The 19,674-nt window shown below is 44.9% G+C and overlaps 1 protein-coding gene across 1 annotated transcript in view; it reads left to right on the top strand.

The window, feature by feature from the left end:
* Window positions 1-934: 934 nt before the first annotated feature.
* The window catches only part of LOC112958335 (cat eye syndrome critical region protein 2), a 45,629-nt gene continuing 26,889 nt past the window's right edge, over window positions 935-19,674 (top strand). Inside the window, exon 1 of the mRNA XM_026052156.1 lies at window positions 935-1,025. The gene's annotated coding sequence lies outside the window, so the exon portion shown is untranslated. The remainder of the gene's footprint in view (window positions 1,026-19,674) is intronic.

Here is a 19,674-nt window from a genome sequence, read left to right as displayed (position 1 = left end):
TCACTCGTATGGAAAGTGGATTTTCTTGCCGTGAGTGATTTTCTAGCTTATAAATACAATTTATCTTGAGTTAACTTAGTAACATTTTGAAAACAACACTTGAAAATGCCTGTCAAAGGCAAATATTTTCTCTGAAAGCTGTAAGATATGTGTTAATCTAATCTAAAATACTAATGTTTGGAGGTTTATCCTTTTTATGGATCCTGATATACGTGGTAATACACTGTTCTGTCTGGGCTTGAGCATTTGGATCAGGTCATGTTACCTGACAACTCTCTATCCCATTTTTTTCTCCCAGTTAAAAAAAAAAAAAGGAAAATCAAAATTCCTGGGGGAGCAAGATGTGGGGATGAGGCATGTGTTCTCTAGCTTCTTCGTCATTTTCTGGATGTCCATCTGAAATTGCTACTTTTCTGCCACATTTTCTGAACGAGTCTTTTAACTGAACTCACCACTACTGCTATTTAGTGAATGGAAAACAAAGCAGCAGAATGAACCTGTTAATTCCTGCCCATCACCTGAACATAGGAGAGATTATGGGTTTCTTATTAAACTGCAGCATTTCAGCCTCGCTGAACCTTATTTTCCTGCTTCCAGAAAAAAAAACACCTTAGTCTTCTGGCTAGAGAGTGTCATTCAGTAAAAAGCCTTTCAAGGTCTTCTCATAAACTTTGGCAATGAAGAGAGGTAATAGGAGGCAATTTTAGCAGAAGCTGAGGCTAGGTGAATTAAAAGTAAAATGAAACAGTTTCAAATGTAATAGTTTATATTGTCTTTTTTAATGGTGAGGAGGGCTTGGCTGACCCAGTGTGTGCTCTGCTGCTGTGCAAGTACTTCTTGGGTCTTTCTGGTCTTAGTCAACCAGCAGGGGTATTTGGAGGAAATAGTTTGATGACTGGATTTTTTTTTTTCTCCTTTTCTGCTCATTAGGAACTGGAAGCTGCTCTTCACAGGGATGATGTGGAGTTTATCAGTGACCTGATCGCTTGCCTTCTTCAAGGTTGCTATCAGCGCAGGGATATCACGTGAGTAACCTCGCTCCGTGGGCTTAACCACTTTGCAAGGGGAGCTAATTAACACAGTCGCAGGGATGTTTCACAGCTTCGGAGCGATGACATGGAAGGGATCAGCAGTCACCAGCAATCAGGCCAGATTCTTCACTAAGTGGAAGGGAATTCCAGCTCCCCTCTGTTTGAGTTGCAGGGTTTTAATTTTACAGACCTGTGGGTAGGCAAATGTCTGTGGAAGAAAACACGGTGTTCAGATCTGGTACCCTGCTGTAACCCCAACACATACAGAGAACATTCACATCTGCTGTTGTTCTCTGCATCTATGTGATCAGTTCTGTGACAGCACAGTAAGTGTTTAAATCATCACATAGGCCTCAACACTTTTTTTCTGAATTGCAAAGAGTAAAAATTGCTGCTCTGCAATTTTCATGGAAGATTCCACTACTTTTCAGAGGGACAAGTTGTAAGAGGAGCATTGAAATCAGCTCAGTTGTAGGATGTTGAAAAGGACTTTCAAATGTTGCCCTGGTGTTTCAGCAAGCAGAAACACTTTGTTAATGCCCACCTAAGTGGACACTCCCTGAATGGAAGATCTTTGAAAACGTTATTCTAGAGGATTGCCACTCACACGGTGAAATGTGCTTGCAGTGAGAAGGAGGGTTTATTGCAGGGCTTCTTATTTGTCCTTCTCTTGTGAATCCTGCTAAGAGCAAAACATAAATGTGGAGATGAGGACGTCTTGGCAGCTGTTACTGTTGCTTAGAAGAGGTGTTAAGCAAAGATTCCCCTGTTGTGCAGAGTGTTTAGGCTGCTATGTGGGCCTAACCATAGAGCTTGCATTGAAGTCTCTATTTCTGATTAACGTGACATTGTTCAACCAAAAAAAAAAAAAAAGAAAAACAAAAACAAAAACAAAAACCACCTTATAGTGTGTGTGGATATCTGTATATTTGTCCTTTAAGTAGGATTTCTTGCATCTCCGGGTTGACATTCAGCATGAGCCAGTGTCAGGAACCAGGCAGCTGCGTTTGCTAGCTCTGAATGGTAATGATGAGAAGCTGGATTGTAAAACAATTGCAGTCATCTACACCTTCTTCATCTAAATATCCTCAGAGCAATACCATCTAGCCTATAAATATGTGGCCAATTTATTTCTTCACACAGAAACACTAGAAAATAGTGGTTTAAATGTTTTGCTGCCCTTAACCAACTCATCTGACAAGCATTGCAAACAGCAAGCAGTGGAAGACTTGTCCCTGTGTGTCTCTTTTCCACTGTACTGTGTGGTTTAGACTTCAGGTGCCCAAACAAGAGATAGCCCCCAAAGGCAACAAATCCTCCAGATCTACGAGCAGAGCAGATCTAAGAGCGTCTGCCTCGCTCTGTTTAATTGCCTCCGCCTCTCAGCTGTGTTAATTAACGAACTATCAGAGATGAATCATGTGTGAGCTGTTAGGCCCTGGCACGGTGTGTGCGGGGGCAGTTCTCACACGCGGGCACGCAGCCACGCTCGCACCCGGCTGCGTGACTCACCGGCCACCTCGACAAGGGGCAGTTATTCCACGGTGTCCCAGTGTGTACCTGTGCAAATACCACCCCGATGAACACTGAGACGTAACGGTGGAAGGAAGTAATGTCACTGCAGAAGGAAGGGAGGGCAACACAAGGGCCTTTTTGTGTAGTCTATAGTCAGGGTGCTTATGAGCATAGGTTGGTACCTATGTTGCTGTTAATGGTATGTCCGTGCATGTTCGAGAGGGTGCTGTAGGAACTGGAGGAGGACAAAGTCATGCATTGAGGCTGTGGGAACTTGTACCTCACCCAAAAGGTGGTGCTAGGGAAAGCATGAGGTGCTTGAAGGAGAAATGGGCAGTTGGACAGTCAAATCTGTGGCCACCTAAGCAGTGGGTACTGCATAGGGGGGCCAACTTGTTGGAAGGAGAATAAGAAACGAAGCATTTTCTGCAGAGGAGATAGGGAGACCAGCACAGCAGGAACTGTGTGGTGCCAATGGCTGAAGGAATAAATCAAGTGACCATAGCTGCTGGAATTTTAGGGAGATGGGTTCGTAAGCATTGCAGAGGAAGCAATAAGGAGGCTAGCTGGAAACAGAAGGGTGCTGTATGCAGCGGGGTGGCACGAAGGAAGAAACATTGAGAGTTACTCTAGGAATGAAACGTGAATACAAACGATGGCTTGGATGCATTTCTCAGAAACAAAGCCAGCCATGAAGCATTCATCCAAAAATAAATGTTTTCCTGAAACCTAATATTCTCATTGTTTGTTATACAACTATTTCCAGTACATGTCTCTAGCCTGATTTCAAGCAGCACAGGCCTTTGCTGGTGCAGAATTTTCTCGCCATTGTTAATATATCCCCCATTAATGGCAAGAAGTTGAACCTCCAGTTGAGTTTTGCTTGATTCCTCAGTGGTAGAGGGGCACGAATGAGAGAGGCACAATTTTTGAGAAAGGGCAGTTTAGATCTGACTTCTTATGATGACCCAGGGCTCCTTAGTCCTCGCCTGAAGGCAAGTCAAAGGAATCTGCCATACAAGGAAAATATCATCAGTTTCTTGGACTAAGCTACGTTATTGCAACAACTTCTACAGCCATGTGTGCTCTGCTCTCTCATGCCAAGCCTTGCTAACCTGGAGGCTATAAACTTTGCTGCCAGTTGTACCTCGGAGGGGAAGGTAGCTGCTCTCCTCCTTGTGCTGCAGCTCTGCAGCCCAAGCACAGGACACTGCATCTAACTTGGTGTAAACCACAGTCTGCCAACCTCTCGGAAGAGTTTTGAGGTTTAATTAGTTTTGCACAGCGTCCTGCCTCTTTGATGGCCCCAACGTTATCTGTCCACGCTTTCTCACAGCCTGTGTGGGAGGAGGTTGCAGTTCTTGTCACATCTGTTTTGAGGACATGCAGAACTGAGGGCTGAGCTGGGTTGCCTGGCTTTAATCATGCATCATAAAGGGGTATAAAACTGTCGCATACCTTTGCTAATTATAATGTGCTCTCAAGTAATTTGGGAAGTGGAACCTAGCTGAGAGCCCTCGCAATGCACAATTTAGCGTGCTCCGGTGTGATGTGCTTGTTGGTATTTGACAAAAATAAGATTATTAATTTTGTAGCCTTTCATGACTCTTGATTTTCAGGAAGAGCAGTGTGGTTTGCAACTTTGTGTTGGTTTTGATACACTTTGGCAGACAGCTTTTTAAAGGAGTTAACTATGAAAGACAAATTGCTTTTTAGCTTGTTTGGTGGTTAAGGTGTCCTAGGGACTTCCTTCGAGTCGTGGGTGTTTGTGTTTAACTACCAAGATTACTTAATGGGATGCCACATGACAGTCCCCAAATTGTTGTTTACCATAACCACAGCAGCAGCAGAACTGTTCATTGAGCTGAATCTCGTTGTGCTAAGCCTTGTAGAAGAAGAGAACAGAAAAGGATGATAGTCTGCATCTCTGTGCTAGGATAGGCTTCATTTTAAGATGATCTTGTCTGACACTGGGCTATTAGAGCACTTGGTCGCAGCAGTTTCCCTGGTCTTTCCTCTTTTTCGTTATGATCCTAGTAAATACCATGCATAGCACTTACGTACCATACATATCATATAACTACTAACCATGTAATGACTAATATCCTTGAAGAATTTTTTGTCTGATCTCACTGCCCCATTTTATGTTATAGGCATGATTTGGTTTGATGCCAAGAGCTTACCCTGTATTTTTTTTTTTCCTGCCACTACCTTTTGTGCAGAGACCTTGAAATGTCTGGGTGTTTTTTAAAGGTTTCAAAATGCGACTGCCTGGAAAGTGAGGAGCGACAAGGGAGTAAAATTCTTAATAGAATATGGAATATAATATGAAAAAAAAAGAGAAAAAGCAGTTTGAAAAAAACACTCGTGCTCGCTTCAGAATCTGCTCTGATATAAATTGGGCAGCTGCATAATCCCTAGGGGCTGCCACTTTAATTCCAACAGGAAATGCGACTTGATGACTTGTATCAAGACAGGAAGATCAGAGCTGCAGCTAACGGCAAAGGCCACAGCAGGAGCCTTCTGCAGCTGTTTTTAAGTAAGAAGTGATGGTGTGACATAGATGGGTACATTCAGCTAAAATGATCCAGAAAAGCTCCTGCTGTTCTGCATTTCTTTAGGCAAAATTCGTTCTTCCCTACTCTGTTATAGCAGATTTACTACTTTTTTTTGTTTGTTTTCGTGTGATAGGGCAACAATTTTCAATGACTTTATCTTATTTCTCATCAGGAACTATATGTTGTTGTGTCTTGAAAAACATTATAATCATTTTTTTTCTTAAAAACATATTTCACTTTTTATTTATTCAAAGTGGACAAAGGTGTCAGAAGGTGGCAATAACAAAAACAATATCTCTGCTCTCATCTATGCCCCGTGAGATGCTTTTCTTTTTTCTTCTTTTCTTCTTTTCTTCTTTTCTTCTTTTCTTCTTTTCTTCTTTTCTTNTTTTCTTCTTTTCTTCTTTTCTTCTTTTCTTCTTTTCTTCTTTTCTTCTTTTCTTTCATCTCAAGAGATTGGAGCATCACTCAAGCTAGAAATGATCTAATTGACTTCCTTGGCATCACACGAGGCTTTTGCTGCCTTAGGAACCTCATTTTTTATTATTATTATTATTATCATTTCTTCACTTAGCACCTTGGAATTTCTTTTTCCCTGGGTAGATCTTCTCCCTTGCCCCTGCCTTCAGCTCCTTCAGGATCTGTAAAACAACTTTGGAATCTTTCACCTATTGTTTGCACCTGCCTTTTTTGTTCTAATGTGGGTAACAGGAGGACATTCCTTCATTCGTCCCTCCCCACCAATACAGCCTTAATTATTTTTCTCATGCCCTTCGTTATGGCATTGAGAAATACTCCCAGTATGGTATCTGAAGAGCTGTATTCCCTGAATGTTGAATTGCCAGCTAAGAATACAGCCTTTACCCTATTTTTTTTCTTAATGCTTGTTCTTTCATCACTTGTTTTAGCTCTTGTCCAAAAGAGGTAAGAGAGAATCCGAAATCTTCTAACCCATCAGGGCAGAATGGCTGTTTTGGGGGACTGTGTTTAATAGCTCCGAGTATTTCACTTCTTGTTTCTGCTTTGTCAGGCTCGTTCATCTTTGTTCTTTACTCTGTATGGACTGTCTCTTTTTAAAGTGCAGTTTGGTGGTTACCCAGGTCTCTTGTTTTGGGAAAGCATCCACAATAAAATGCTTGGAAGTTTTAAAATTGCCTTTTTGCACCTGTCTGTGTGAGCTGTATCCTTTCAGCAACCGCTTTATTGTGGTCTCGCCTAGGGAATAAAGTTGCAGGTCCACTGGGACAGCTGGCAAACCAGTGCCAAGGTTTCAGTCTCACAGATACTGTAATGAACCAGCCTGTGGAAATAACTAAACTAAGGTACCATGCTAATCTGAAGGGATTCAGCAGGTCCGTCAGTGTGTAATGTCTGGGGCAGACAGGGTAGGCTCACCCAAAGCCGAGCTGGGGAACAGCAGCTTTGGGAAGGAGTTTAACAGCTGACACTTACTTACAGTTGTGCCAGTGACCTTGATTATAACAACTCTTTCAGGGCTCAGTCACATATCACCTTGCTAACTCTGGATTATATTCATGAATGCCAAATGAATATCAACAAGATCAGCATTATTTACAGTCTGCCTTTTAACAAGTGCTGCCTTGCATACATCACACAGATTGGTGTATGGCCTCTGGAATCAACCCAGTATCATCAATGCAGGAGGTATCTTGAGGGGGCAAGGGAGATGAGGTGGCTACATTGCTCATCTTGAATCCAGTATTAATATTTATTATAATAATAACCAAGCCGTGCACGGTGAGCCTTTTAAAGGGTAAAAAGTGAAAATGAGGCAGCTGGCAGGTGTTGGGCAAGGAAGGATGAGATTACAGCAGTAAAATAACACGGTCATTCAGAGATTAATGAGTAGCACAGTGGAATAAAATTATAGAGCTCAAGTATAAATAAAGCTAAGTAAATGTCTTTGCCTCTCAAATGGATAAAACGAATCTCTAAAGAAGAATTTGAGGAAAAGTTGGTAGCATGTCCTGCAAGTACCATTCCATATGTGTGTGGTAGGGAATGAAGAATGCAAACGGTGGAAGAACAGAGAGGGAGTGTGAAAGCTGTGCTGTTATTGCCAGGGCAGATGGATAAGAGACAAATAGATTGGATAACCAGGGAAAGGAAGTTAGGCAAAACATTAACAGGGTGGAAGGGAAGGCGACTGATTTTGAAAGGATGAATAAAGCAAGAGTCACTGAAGGGTCTTGGGAGGCTGCAATGTCAGCTTATTGCTGACAGAGTTTGACATATGAAATGGACAGCTATATTTTGAGCTCTTGATTTTGCAAATCAGATACTCCAAAGATGAAAGCAGTAATGAAGAAAGCAAGTGCGAAAGCAAGTTAAAACATCTTCTGTTTAGACAAGGAAAAAGGCAAAGAAGGTGCACTGGCCAGAGAGGGACCGGATACAGGGGCGGTCAGACAGTCCTCTCCATGTAAAATTTTTGCCCTATTTTTTAAGCCTTATATTTCAAAATAGTGATGGTCCAGACCATTAGTGCAGGATTTCTCTACATTTTTTTTCCAGACCACGTCCAGAAATTTGGCCACGTTCTGAAGCTGATTTTTAGCCCAAGAACATTACAGAAGTTCAGAAATTATTTTCTTGGAGACTCCTTAGCTCCAGCGAGTTTGATGAACAGCTGGTCTGGGCGCTGGCCAGCTGCTAAGCTGCTACAGTGATTTTGTGTGTCGTATCAATCTCTGTCCTTGAGCATGTATACGTTCTGGTTTGTTTCATTTTACCTTCCATCCTTCCTCAGTTCCCTCGTGGTTCACCAGCAAAGGCAGTTTGTACCTTAGAGAAGAGAAAGGAAGAAGCCTGCTCTGAATCCAGTCCTGAAGAGAGAGGCTTCATCTTTTACACTGTCCCAAGCAAGTCAGGATCTGTGGGGCTGCTTCTGAGTAATGAATTTGCTAAGTTTTTGGGGCTTTAACGCAACCTCAGGCTAGGTATTTTTTGCCTCAGAAGAGACTTTCTTCTCCCGCATGGAGCCTATTTTCCCATGAACAACAAGGCAAATAAGGACTTGTTTCCTATGGATTTGTGTTGTAACACATGCATGTCTCCTGTTTCCCAATCATCCTCAACACAATACCATATTCCCCACAGAGCTCATCATCACTGCAATGCCCTAAGGTCTTCTCTGCAGCCTCTGAACAATCAGAGGAGCTGGCGGTGCCCTAATGCCCTTGTGTTTCCTCATGGCTATGAATTGGGAGCATGCTTTCTGTTGATGGGCGCTAGTAACAAACAACGCAGCAGTAAGTTGGCTTCACTTATGCTTAAAGGATCTAGGAATGCTTAGTAAGCAATGGTCCTGTCCCTGGCTGAAGGGGGAGCACAGGGAAACTCTTTCCTATTCGCTCTGGCAGAATATGACATCTATATTTGGGGCTTTACTTTGGTTGGCTCCAACTCGCAGGGCAGATTTGTTTCTCTTGAGAAAAGGACATCACCACCCAAAAAGAGCAACAGAAAAGAAGGATCACGTGGGTGAAAATCAGGTAGCAACAGAAAGGAAGAATCATACGGGTGAAAATCAGCTAGCACAGGTTGAAGCTGGGTCAGATGCAGGTGAGGGTGACTCGTGGGAGAAGGGAAATGCCATCACGATAGCAAGGCCTTTGCTATCAAACCAAGCTGCAAGGTCACAGGCCCTTTGTCCTGGACTACCCAGGAGACCGTGTTCTCTCCTTGTGAAATACTGGCTGCCATGGCTTGGTTTTTATTTCATCACCTCTGGAGTGGTTTGTTGTTGGGCATACGCTGCGTGTGGCTGCTTGTCAAGATCACCCATAATAAAACACAGAACCAGGAAAAGAACTTGATGCCTTGAACGCCGACCTGTGCGCGCTGCGGCCGCAGAGGGGCCGGCAAACAGTGCCCTGAGCAGGGCCACAGCAGTGATCCATCCTCACACCTAATTCAGTTGGCAGGGCAGCCCTTCCCTGCTTTAAGCACTGCATGTCCCTTCCAGGCCAGAAGGGTGTGTACCCACCACATGCCCAATGTTCAGGAGTCAAAATCTCCCTTAGCAGCTCTCCTTCAAGGCAGGAGCAGCGCTCAAATCCTTCCCTCTTCTTTTTTATTGTATCTAGCAACCTGTAAATAGTTCTTGAATTAGTTAACAAATAACTCTACCTGGGTGGGGGGGTGAGAGGAGGTTGTTTTTTTAATCCCTCAAGGGATTGTCTTTTGTTATTCAAAGCCCAAGGTACTGGACCCAGAGCAATGCAGAAGCCTCCAGGCTTCAAACACTGTGTTGGCTCTGGGATCTTTATGCCCATAAGTGATTCCCATTCTCACTGTCTGATAAGCCTTGGGGAAGAAGGGCCCAGAGAAGAATCTCTCTCTGCAAATTCCTGAGGAGCACCCGGAGGGGAGGCATCCAGCTGGGCTGGGAGGGAGGCCTCCATCGTTGGAGGAGCTGCCAACTCATCAGGGCCTTTCATGGTCAACATTTCACCCTGCCTGGGGACCCTCCTGCCTTTGTGACTTACCTTCCAAGGCTGAAAAAAAGATCTGGCCTCCTGTCGGAGGAAGGAGGGTCCCTCTCTGTTGTGCTCGGGAAGGTTGGGGTCAGACGGGTTTGTGTGAAGGCCCAAGAATGGCTCCTCGAGTACTAAAATAGGCCCCGGGAACTGCTGTGTCTCAGATTTATTGCCTTTTGAGTATGTGTTCTGAGGGGAACCTTGGCTCTTTGCTTTCCAGCTGCATCCAAAAAGTGACGTAATTTACTGATACCATTAAGTCTGTCAGTGTCATCAAGACTGCTGCTTGCCGATGTGCTTGTAAAGTCTCCAGTTTGGCATCAGTACTGCTTAATCTTCTTTAGGTGATGTAATATTTTACCAGCTGTGCCCTGTGGATTAATGCATTCTTTCTTCAGCTGGCTCTCCTGCTGTGTATCTCTTTCTGGTGCACCAGTATCACAAACTTCAGTATCATGGGTAACTGTGTCTCCTTGCCATTATCCTCCTGTCCTTTGCTACCAATGGATGCTCCAGGGCCTTCAGTACAAATCCTGGTGTTGGGTCCTCCGTTCTGCTTCCTGCCGTTCTCCCTTTGCCAGCAACTTCTGTCATTCTGATTTTGGACCTTGCAGAAAACTCTGCATTTAGGGTCTCAGATTCTTACTGCTTTGTCTTAGCACACTGTCAGGGAAAGTTCTTATTCCCATTCTAGGTGCAGTAGTAGATCTCCTGGGACAGGGCTGGGTTGGGTTCAGCTCACCAGCCATGTTTATTAGTATGCCAGGGAATCCACTGCTTAATGAAAGTCATTTTCCACAGGCAAGATCACTGTCAGCAATGTTGTCATGTAGGAAGAGCTGACGTATAATTATACATCTCCCCTGAGATATCCCTTAGTATCATCTATCACCTTCATATAAAACTTTCTTCAGCCATGATACAGAGAAATTTTCAAGTCTATCATTAATTTACTGTGGGGGCTTGGGAGGAGATAACTTCTTTCCTTGCTCCATTCCACCTTGGACACGATGTGTATTGGCATCTGCACTAGAACCAGCCTGTTCTTGTCCTAGCTCTGCCTACATTTCTAGGCAGGGCTTCAATGTTGCCTCTTTCTTGTGCTCTCTTGGCTTAGCAGACTGGTTCCTCAAGGCAGGAAAGAGCAGCTGATCCTGCTGGGTCATGCAGCTTGTCTCCTTCTCCGTGACTGGGGAACTGTCCACTAAAGTGAGTGTCCCATGTCATTCAAAGACTTACATTCTTCCTCTGTCAAATACTAGAAGTCTTTGCTGATAGCTGTTATTTTATAATATCCAGTGCTCTTTTTCAAGAGTCTTTGCTCACAGATCTTCCCTCTCTGATAAAGCAGCAGAAACTCCACGTGCGTGATAAGCTCTCAAGTCATCTTCCCATTCAGACAGGCAGGATATGTGACAGACTGCCTTAACTACGTGTTTCCTGGATGTTCCCGTATCTTTTCCAGATGCACAGTATTTTAGAAGTTCAGCCATATCTCAAGGAAATAAAGTCTGTAATTCTAAGAGAGAAGGAAACGAAATCATCTGCTTTGCTCCACGCTGGAGTCGCGGAGCATGTTGCAACACGATGGTAGGAACCTGCATCCCAGTGGCTGGTTACAGAGCTGGTTTCCTCTTTGAATTTAAACCATTCCCTGCCACGCTCGTTCGTTGCACGTCACGCTGATGGCAAGAGATCTGCTGGTGTGCCCTTGGACTCGTGGCTTCAGGGTAGTGTCCTAAAGGTAAGTTTGCATAAACTGGGAAGTGCAGAGGAGCTGCGGGGTTAGTGTGTTGACACACCAGCTAGGGAGCACGATCATCCTGTATCAATCCTAACAATGTCTGTGGAAAATAATGTGATTGCACTTAATTAACTGATACTGATGCGGCGTTGTAACTAAGGAATCCTAAAAGACAATTTTAAAAGCTGTCTCAAATCATTTCTGTTTTGCATTCATTCAGGGTAGATGTTCACTTCTGTGCATCTGTTTCTACCTTACTTCATGCTTTCACAAATATCTAGCAGTGCTCTGTGCTGACCAGAGTGATGTACCAGGGTCATTTGGAAAATCTTGGGATTTTTTGTTTGTTTATTTTTTTCCCTTTAATGCAGCTCTCCAAGCCATTGATTTGTCTTTTATCAGTTTTTGCTCAGAAAGCAGCATCTGCAATTGAGTGGGGAGAAGGGAGAGAGTTCTGCTTCTCTCATCTTACTATCACCCCCAAATCCTGTGTGCATTAAGAGCACAAATCTTGCCTAGTTGGAGCTTGAGTTAGAGAAAAGAGTTGAAATAGGGGTGAAAAACAAACAGGAAGCCCTTACGTTTTTAAGTTTTATTTTATTCCTTTAATGTTCTCTTAATCTGCCTAGCCCGTGATCTTAGGCATGCTCTTGCTTCTAGGGAATTTCTCTTCCTATGCTACCATATGTCTTCAGCTGTTGTTTGGGATGTTTCTGGCTGCTCTGGTTTTATTGCTGCTCATATTCTTGTCTCTTCCCTTCCCACTCCCTAACCAAACAACAGAAATATGCAGGCAACCCTCGCTTCTACCCAAAGATCAAATGTGACTCATTGCCCAATGTGCCTGTAATTTACCATATGCATCTTCCACATCCTCCAGATCCTGCGTAATCCACCAGACTTGGCAGATCTCACCCCTTTTCTTTCATGCTTTGCCTCTTCACATCAGTTGGCTTCTGTCTCTGGTTTACTTGCCCAAATAGGCTGCTGCGCTCTTGAGACGAGGAAATGGATGTTGGGCCCCTGCTCCTTTCCTCCTGGTCCTGCAGGGCAGGAGGAGGAAATAGGGAGCAATAAAGAGGCAGGCAGGGCAGCGGGGAGCAGTTTGGCTTGGGTGAAAGAAGGGTCATTGGTGTCTTCAGGCTACTCATTTCCCTCAACAAAAATCATGTTTGTCTCCTCGTGTGGAGGGAGCTGGGGTGGGTGGAGATGCCTCTCTTGTCTCCTGCTATCTTGGCATAGCAGAAGTAGGACAACCTAATGGTAAAACTTGTGGCCTCTCCTGCTGGTCCTGAGTATAGTGATGAAAACAGAGCAGCCACGGCTCACAGAAGGGTGCTTGGAGCTCCTGCAAGCAGGGAGATGGAAAACGACAGGCGAGTTCAAAGTAACAGGTACGTGTGATTTCTCCTGCCGGTGCCGCCTTTCTCTCACACAGCCCAATTAACAGGGGTCACAGAGCACCGATTAGCTGCCTCGGCGTTTTGTGAACATAAAGCAGGGAAAAATCCAGGGTGAATGGGGGAGAGAAGATCAAATAGACACTTATCTCAGCCCTCCCGCCTGCCCCTGGCATTTGCCAGCCTAAGGGAAAAACCTTTTCAGAAGTATCTCTGATGTTTCTCTGTCCTCTTTTAGAAAAACAACAAGCAAGTGACTCCCAGGAGTTGTCCTATGGAGGGTGGTTGCTAGATAAAGGCAGAATCACGGAAAAAGCATGGACCATCAGCAGCTAGGCACCTGGCTTATGAGATAAGTTCAGTTCTTGCAGCGACTTTCTGCTTTTGAAGAGTGGACCTGCAGCTTGTGCTGCTCATGCGAAGGAGGAGGAGTCTGTAGAAAGTGGAAGGCAACAAGTACTGGCTCATAACAGGCAAAACAGTGTCCTCATTCAATTCCTGAGCTGGTTAGTGTGGCCTACTGGAGTTTGAGGAGCCCAATCTGGGAGCTTCCTTGGCAGTTCAGCGTTCCTCCTGGGACGCGGGGAGAAGTCTCCATGTGCAGTAGTGGAGCCTTCCTGAAGGGAGAGCAGCTGTGGTGCCTGTGTGGTTTCCCCTTCTTCCTTTATGCTCCCCTTTTTGGGGGGTAGCAGAGCAATACTCCCACTTCAGCTGTCATATTCAGGTTAAGTGGCTGCACTTGCTTCTGTCAAGCCAGCACATGCTCCTGTGGTGTGATCCCTTATTAGACTAGACAGCCCACATCAGCTCTCCATTCTCTCCGCGTCCCCTGAGACACTGTCTCGCTCCATAGCTGTTCCTATTCTCCTTCTCTGTGGGATACAGCATATCTGCCAGCTCCCCTTCCAGCTTCTCCAGATTGTAGTGTATGGAAGATTGCTTGAGGAAGTAAGATGAAGGATGAGGAGGAAGATGAGGAGCCACGGCTGGAGTGTTCTTAGCTGCCTGACAAACTTGGTTTCTCTCAGAGATTTCTTTCCTCTCCTAAATATGAATGGTGTCTGAATTCAGCTGGGAAGGCAGTGGATTCTCTAGCACCCAGCTGTGTAAATCAAATTTCCGTAGCAAGATGAAGCAGTCCTTCTGCTGGAGACCTCCTGTCCAACCTTTGTGTTGCCGTGGTGGAGAGAGGACCCTAAATTATACCAGTACCCTCATATCTTCTCCTGCTATGTGGTCTCCTTGCTGTGCTCTTGGAGGTTGTCTCAGTGCCCCATTCAGGCTCTGGAGGAGTGTTGTGGGGTGGGTGGATGGGTGGCAGGGAACAGGAGTTGCCAGCTTGCTGAATTCACCCTGCTTTCCTCCGCTTGGGTGGAAGACATGGGTGCACCTTTCCAGGGTGTGGAAACATCTCATCACTCCTATTTCAGACTGCAAAATCCTGGGGTTAGGCAAGGCTGTTTGAGGGCAGAACTGCTGGTATCTACCATATATTAACCACAGCTTACACCAAAAGCATGGCTATATGGTAGAAAGAATATCTCCCCATGCTTAGAAGTGAGAAGACAAACTAGTGTGCCCAGCGCCCTGTGCAATTTGTGCTTTGGCTCTTGAAGCCTCTCTCTCCTTTCCAGCACTGCCAGGGCTCCCGAAAGGCCACGTAGGCAGAGCCATGTGAGGCTTGGGCAGTGTCTGCATTGAGGAAGCCAGTCCAGATCAGAGCAGAGGATGAGGGGCCTGCCTGTATATGGCTGCTGATGGCCTCAGACTCCAGCAATTTCTGCTGCCTTTCTTATTCTGGAGAAGAAAGTGCATACAGGAGCTTTAATCAGCCCAGACTGATTTTTCTTTATTCTTATTATTTTTCCCATTTTGTGGTCTCTTTCAGAGTCTGTTGATACAGATGAGCCTTATTTTGCCCACAGCTCACTGTAGATCAGGCAATATTCCCCACACACGAGTCAAAAGAGGGCACTGAAGAGCAGCAGGAGCCCAGGTGTTTATTCCCCCCATCACAAGGGCTCTCAGGCTCTGTCCCTGCTGAGCTCTGTCACCAGCTTGATACCCTATTCATGCTTTTCTTGTGGCTTCCATGGGAGTCATTCTTCCCTCAAGACTGTCCCTTGCTGGAAGGTCTTCAAGTCCATCCCTGCAGGCAATGCAGGATACTACCTGTTCGGATTGGAAGCCAAATGTGGCTGTTAAAGCTTCAGGCCAAGATTCTGGCTCTCCAGCACCCCGGTCACTTTGCTCTCTGTGTTTTGCAAGGCCCTTCGAGGCACTTGTTGCCCTTGAGTCTCTGCCAGTCTGGCTGCCCGGGTGGCAGGCTGGCCTGTGGCCTGAGGAATGTGTGTTTTGTGGTGCCTTGCCTGTCCTCCGAGGGAGCTGCACACAAAGGGCTTGCAAGGCAACCAGGAATGCACCTCACCGGCCTTTCTCTTCCCCGCGGCAGCAGGAGCTGGTTTTTTTGTTTCAACTGCTCCGTGGCTGACTTAGTTTCCCAGTAAGGTAAGGTGTTGGAAGCTGAAGCACAAGCTGGTCCATAAGCCTTCCTCCCCCACCTCAGATAAGAAAGCTCATTAATACAGTAAAGAAAAAGGGAAAAAAAAAAAGGTCTCCATTGTTACATGAGAGCTCAAGGTCAGACTGGTAGTAGTAACTCATATTGCTTCTAAGGTCAGCCTATGCTTTCTCTTTCTGACAAGCCACGATAGATTGATCATGGGGGCCCTTACATTATTTTTTTTTTTCGTCTGAAATAGGCTTTGCTTCTCCTGACCCTGCTAATGATGTTTGACTGAGGTCATCCCAGCAAACCCTGAATCCTTCCCATTACCTTCCAGAGGGCTTGCCTTTGTGCTGAAGCATTGTATGCTTGTTAAGAATTAAGCTTTCCTCATCTCGGCCACTGCAAAGAAGCTGGCTGCGTTGGAGGGAGGAAAATATCTTGAATGCCATCTGTCAATTAATGCTCTCATTAACACCTGAGTGGCTCCCAGCACCAAGCTGGTGCCTTTTGGCCAATTCAGAACTTAAAAAGGTGCCAGCCCATAAGGTGAAATATCTTTAGTCCATAAAATTATATCTATGATAAAACATCTGTTCTGATTAGACTTTTTTTGTTGTTGTTTTTAACTAGAGAGGTCACACAGGCCTTCTCCAGAGCCTTCTCCGGAGCCCTGTGAATTACATGCCCAAGAAATCTTTTTTCACTTGTTACTGAGACCCTTGCAAAGGCAATTATTGCCTGTAATTTCCCTATTGCTTGCCTCACTAACCCACCTCTTCCTCATCTTTTAAAGCTTTTACTGACCAGAAGTATCACCTCTGTTATTCTTCTTACTGGCAAACTCTGTCAAAGGAACTATGAGAATAATCATAATCCTATTTAAATAGGACTTAAATAGTCTTTGAGAGAAAGGTTGAGCTCTCGCAGTCTTGTTTTCCATTTTCCTCCCTCACACTGCTCTGAAAGTCTCTTGGGTAGAAGGTAAAGGAGATCTATTAATGTTCCTGCTCTCTGTCATCCTTCGGTTTTGTCAGGGTTCTTGGTTTTAATCTACAGTACAGAACAATGTACTGGCTGGGATAGGACATAGGTCAGGCTCACCGTTTTCCCAGCAGCTTTACTTAAAAGAGTGTTTCGGTATTTGCTCTACCATTGCATTTTGTAAATTAAATGAAACAAGAGACTTAAAACACTGTCAACATGATAGATATTCTAGCTGCTAGGTCCAGGCAATTATTTGGCATGTGAACTTTCAGAAGGCCTATCTGTGAGCACCAGCAGTATCTGAGCATCATCGAGAGATTTTTCGCTCCGATATTCTTTCGCTCCTAATATTTCTTTTGATCCAGTATTTAGTCTCATGGCATTTTTTTTTTTTTTTTTGGGTATGTGCCTTTTATTTCTCTCTTTATTTTTACTTTTTTTTGAGGGGAGCAAGGAGGGGGAGTTTATAACAAAACTGGCAGCAATAGGCCACGTAGGGAAGTATGCGGTGACAATAATTCCATCCTTGGGCCATGGCATCCTGCCTGCAGGAAGTGCAGATTGACACAGGGACCCTTTTACTGAATCACTGTTTGTTTTTGCCTTTGTTTTTTTGGCTTCATTTTGTTTACAGTTGCTGAGCCAAGATTTGGTGCGCTCTGGAGCTTGAAAAATAAAAGCACAAGCGACTCGGCTTCTCCTGGGCTTCAGCAGAAAAATAGAGTGTGTGACTGTGTATGTGTGTACATATACATTTACATATATATACATATATAAAATATATATTTACATGTATAAAATGTATGCATATGTAAGTACACACAATGCACAAACCCTTGCAGTCTTGACTGCAAGTCCTGGGTTTGCTCAGAGGGCTCTCCCATGGAGGTCGCCCTCCAGGGTGCTTGGGGTGCAGCTGTCCTCTCCCAAGCGTGCTCAGCAGAGGCTCCGGATGCATCTTTCCATCCATGCCATGCACTGAGGTCTCCAGAGGACGTCCTCCAGCGAAGGTCCACGGAATGAGACCCAGCTCGTTGCAGGTTCTGGCAAACCTCTCTCAGATGGGAAGAGACCAGCACATGAAACCCCTGTGTTCAGGGAGGGTTCCTTTGAGCGTGGGGAAAGCTGCCGTGGAGCCAGACCGGGATTGGGATCCCGGGGCGGGGGAGGAGGCCTCGGCTCCGCTTCCCTGGAGCTCCGGGAACCCTCCTGCTCCTGGGATGCAGCCGTGCGGCAGATGGCCGCGCTGCCGGGCTCAGTTCTCGGGAGGGTCTCTAATTTCTCTGACGCTGATCACTCCTCTGGACGCTGATACCCACGTTGGGGAGGAGCCCCTCCTTCGGCTCGTTCCCGTCGTCTTTATGCCCTGTGTCTGTTGCAGCTGCCACCAAAGATCCGGCGCAAGCTGAGCTGCAGCGTCGCTCGTGCTCTTGGGGCTCGGCTGCCCTCGTTTCTCCCCCTTGACGTGGGTGTGCTAGATCCCATCCTCCCCCCCCTAAAAAGGTTTCTTTTTAGCCAGGGACAGGCCCACAGTGTATGCTTAAGGAGATTTTAATGGCACGGAGGCTAGTGAAGTAGGGATGGAGAGAGAAGCTGTCTGTGGGAAAGGGGAAGCTATAGTCCATGCTCCCAAATTCTCCTTTTTCATTGTTACAAGGAGCCCCAAATTTGCTTCTGGGAACAGTTGAGAAAACTTGGAACTCCTTAATTTCTCCTCTGGAGCTAGCAATCTAATTCCACGTGAAAAAGCTATTCTGGAGAAACCTAACCCTTCCATCTCAGAAGTTAAACATCTGTGGCCCTTGCTAATAGTGGTACAGGATGGCAGGACAAAGGATTTTGCTTGGGATGCAGACTCAGAAACAGAATGTACGAGTCCATACCAATTTTATTCTGTGAACGGGGCCGCCTGTTTGAGAAGCCTTTTGCAAATGAAAGTTTAATAGAGGCAGGGCAAGAGAGACTAAGCATAGGTGAGGCAGACAGGTTGAAGACTGGAACTCCATATTTGTCTGGAAAATGAGACCAGCCCTCTTGAAGACGGAAAATATAAATTGGCTGGGGCTGAGAGTGATTGGGAATGCCTTGAGACATCTGGTTCCCATCTCTGGTTCTCATTTCTATCTTTATTCAAAGCGACAAATGCACAGTAGCTGTCTTTGAAAATTGATGGGGTAGAAACTCAAAGTACTTTGGAGAACAGAGCTTCTAATGTATTGGGCACTGAGCTGGACGGTGGAAATTTTTAGTGTAAGCCACTTAGGTGGAAGTCAGACTTGAACCAAATTGGTTAAGTCAACAGAGATGGGCCCCAAAGGGAATGTGTGTTGTATTGGCAAAGATTTCAGGTGATCTCCTGGAACAGATGGGCTTCCTGGATCAGTTTTTTTTTTTTTTTTTTTTTTTTTTTTGGAGTGCTACTAAAATGAAAGATAAAGTGAACTCGTACAAGTGGTAGGAGGGTCTATCTGATGCATGCCTTTCCCCTTTATTTGTAGGTTTTGGTTTTTAGCAGGAATAATAGGAGTAGACAAAGCCATGTAATTTCTATTGCCTCATCCTAGTATCCTGTGTTACCATTGGTTTCCAAAGAACTAGGAAAATCAACTATTTGGTCAATTCTGCTGGCAATGGCCAGAGCCTGTATATCAGATCTGATCTGGCAATCTTCTGCCTTAGTTCTGACGGAGTTTCAAGACGTTGGACTTGAGCTCCTGGAATTTGGATGCTCTCCATCCCCTTCCATGATGAAAGAAGCGTCTAATGATCAAGGCAGGCATTGGCCTGCTTTCAGGAAAGAAGACTCATGTCATTATTTCTATTCTAAAAGCTTTAGTCATTTTTTTTTCTTCCTAATTGGTGACTTTAGGAAATTCCTGATATTTAAGTTGTGTGTGATCAAATAGCATTTCTAAAAATAGAGTTTATAAAATGAATCTAATTCTGTGCTTTTTGCCAAGTTGGAATCCTTGCTGAAAGTTAGATTGGGTCTTGAGGTGTATGATGTGGGAACGTGCAATAAGAAACATAAGGTAGGTTGTCTCTGCATTCAGTACTTCATAAAGAGAAAGGATGTTTTTGTAGTTTTTACCTTAAAAATTTTACTTGAGGCAACACAAATCATTTCCTAAAACTGTCCTTTCTTGTGTTGACTGAACATTTTGGATATAAAGGGGCAGTTTCAAGTTTCATGTATTTAATTGCTAGTATCAGCACGGCAAAACATGGACCCTTGGAAATGCCTGATGTTTTGCTTGTGCCGTGTGGGAAAGAACGAAGCTTGGAGGCTGCAGAAACCACCAGATCCATATGCATTCAGGCAGCTGTTGAATGCCACGGGGAGACTGATAAAACTCATGGAGTGCAAGGAGTTAGCTCGTGGAGGTCAGCTTTCATTGACACGCAGGAAGAAAGGGGCTCAGAGAGAGCTA

The sequence above is a fragment of the Nothoprocta perdicaria genome, unplaced genomic scaffold (assembly GCF_003342845.1).
Source record: "Nothoprocta perdicaria isolate Ctin4 unplaced genomic scaffold, notPer1 scaffold_84, whole genome shotgun sequence".
In the NCBI taxonomy this organism is placed as follows: domain Eukaryota; kingdom Metazoa; phylum Chordata; class Aves; order Tinamiformes; family Tinamidae; genus Nothoprocta; species Nothoprocta perdicaria.
The sequence above is the reverse complement of the archived record's forward strand: the minus strand, read 5'-3'. Positions and strand labels throughout refer to the sequence as shown.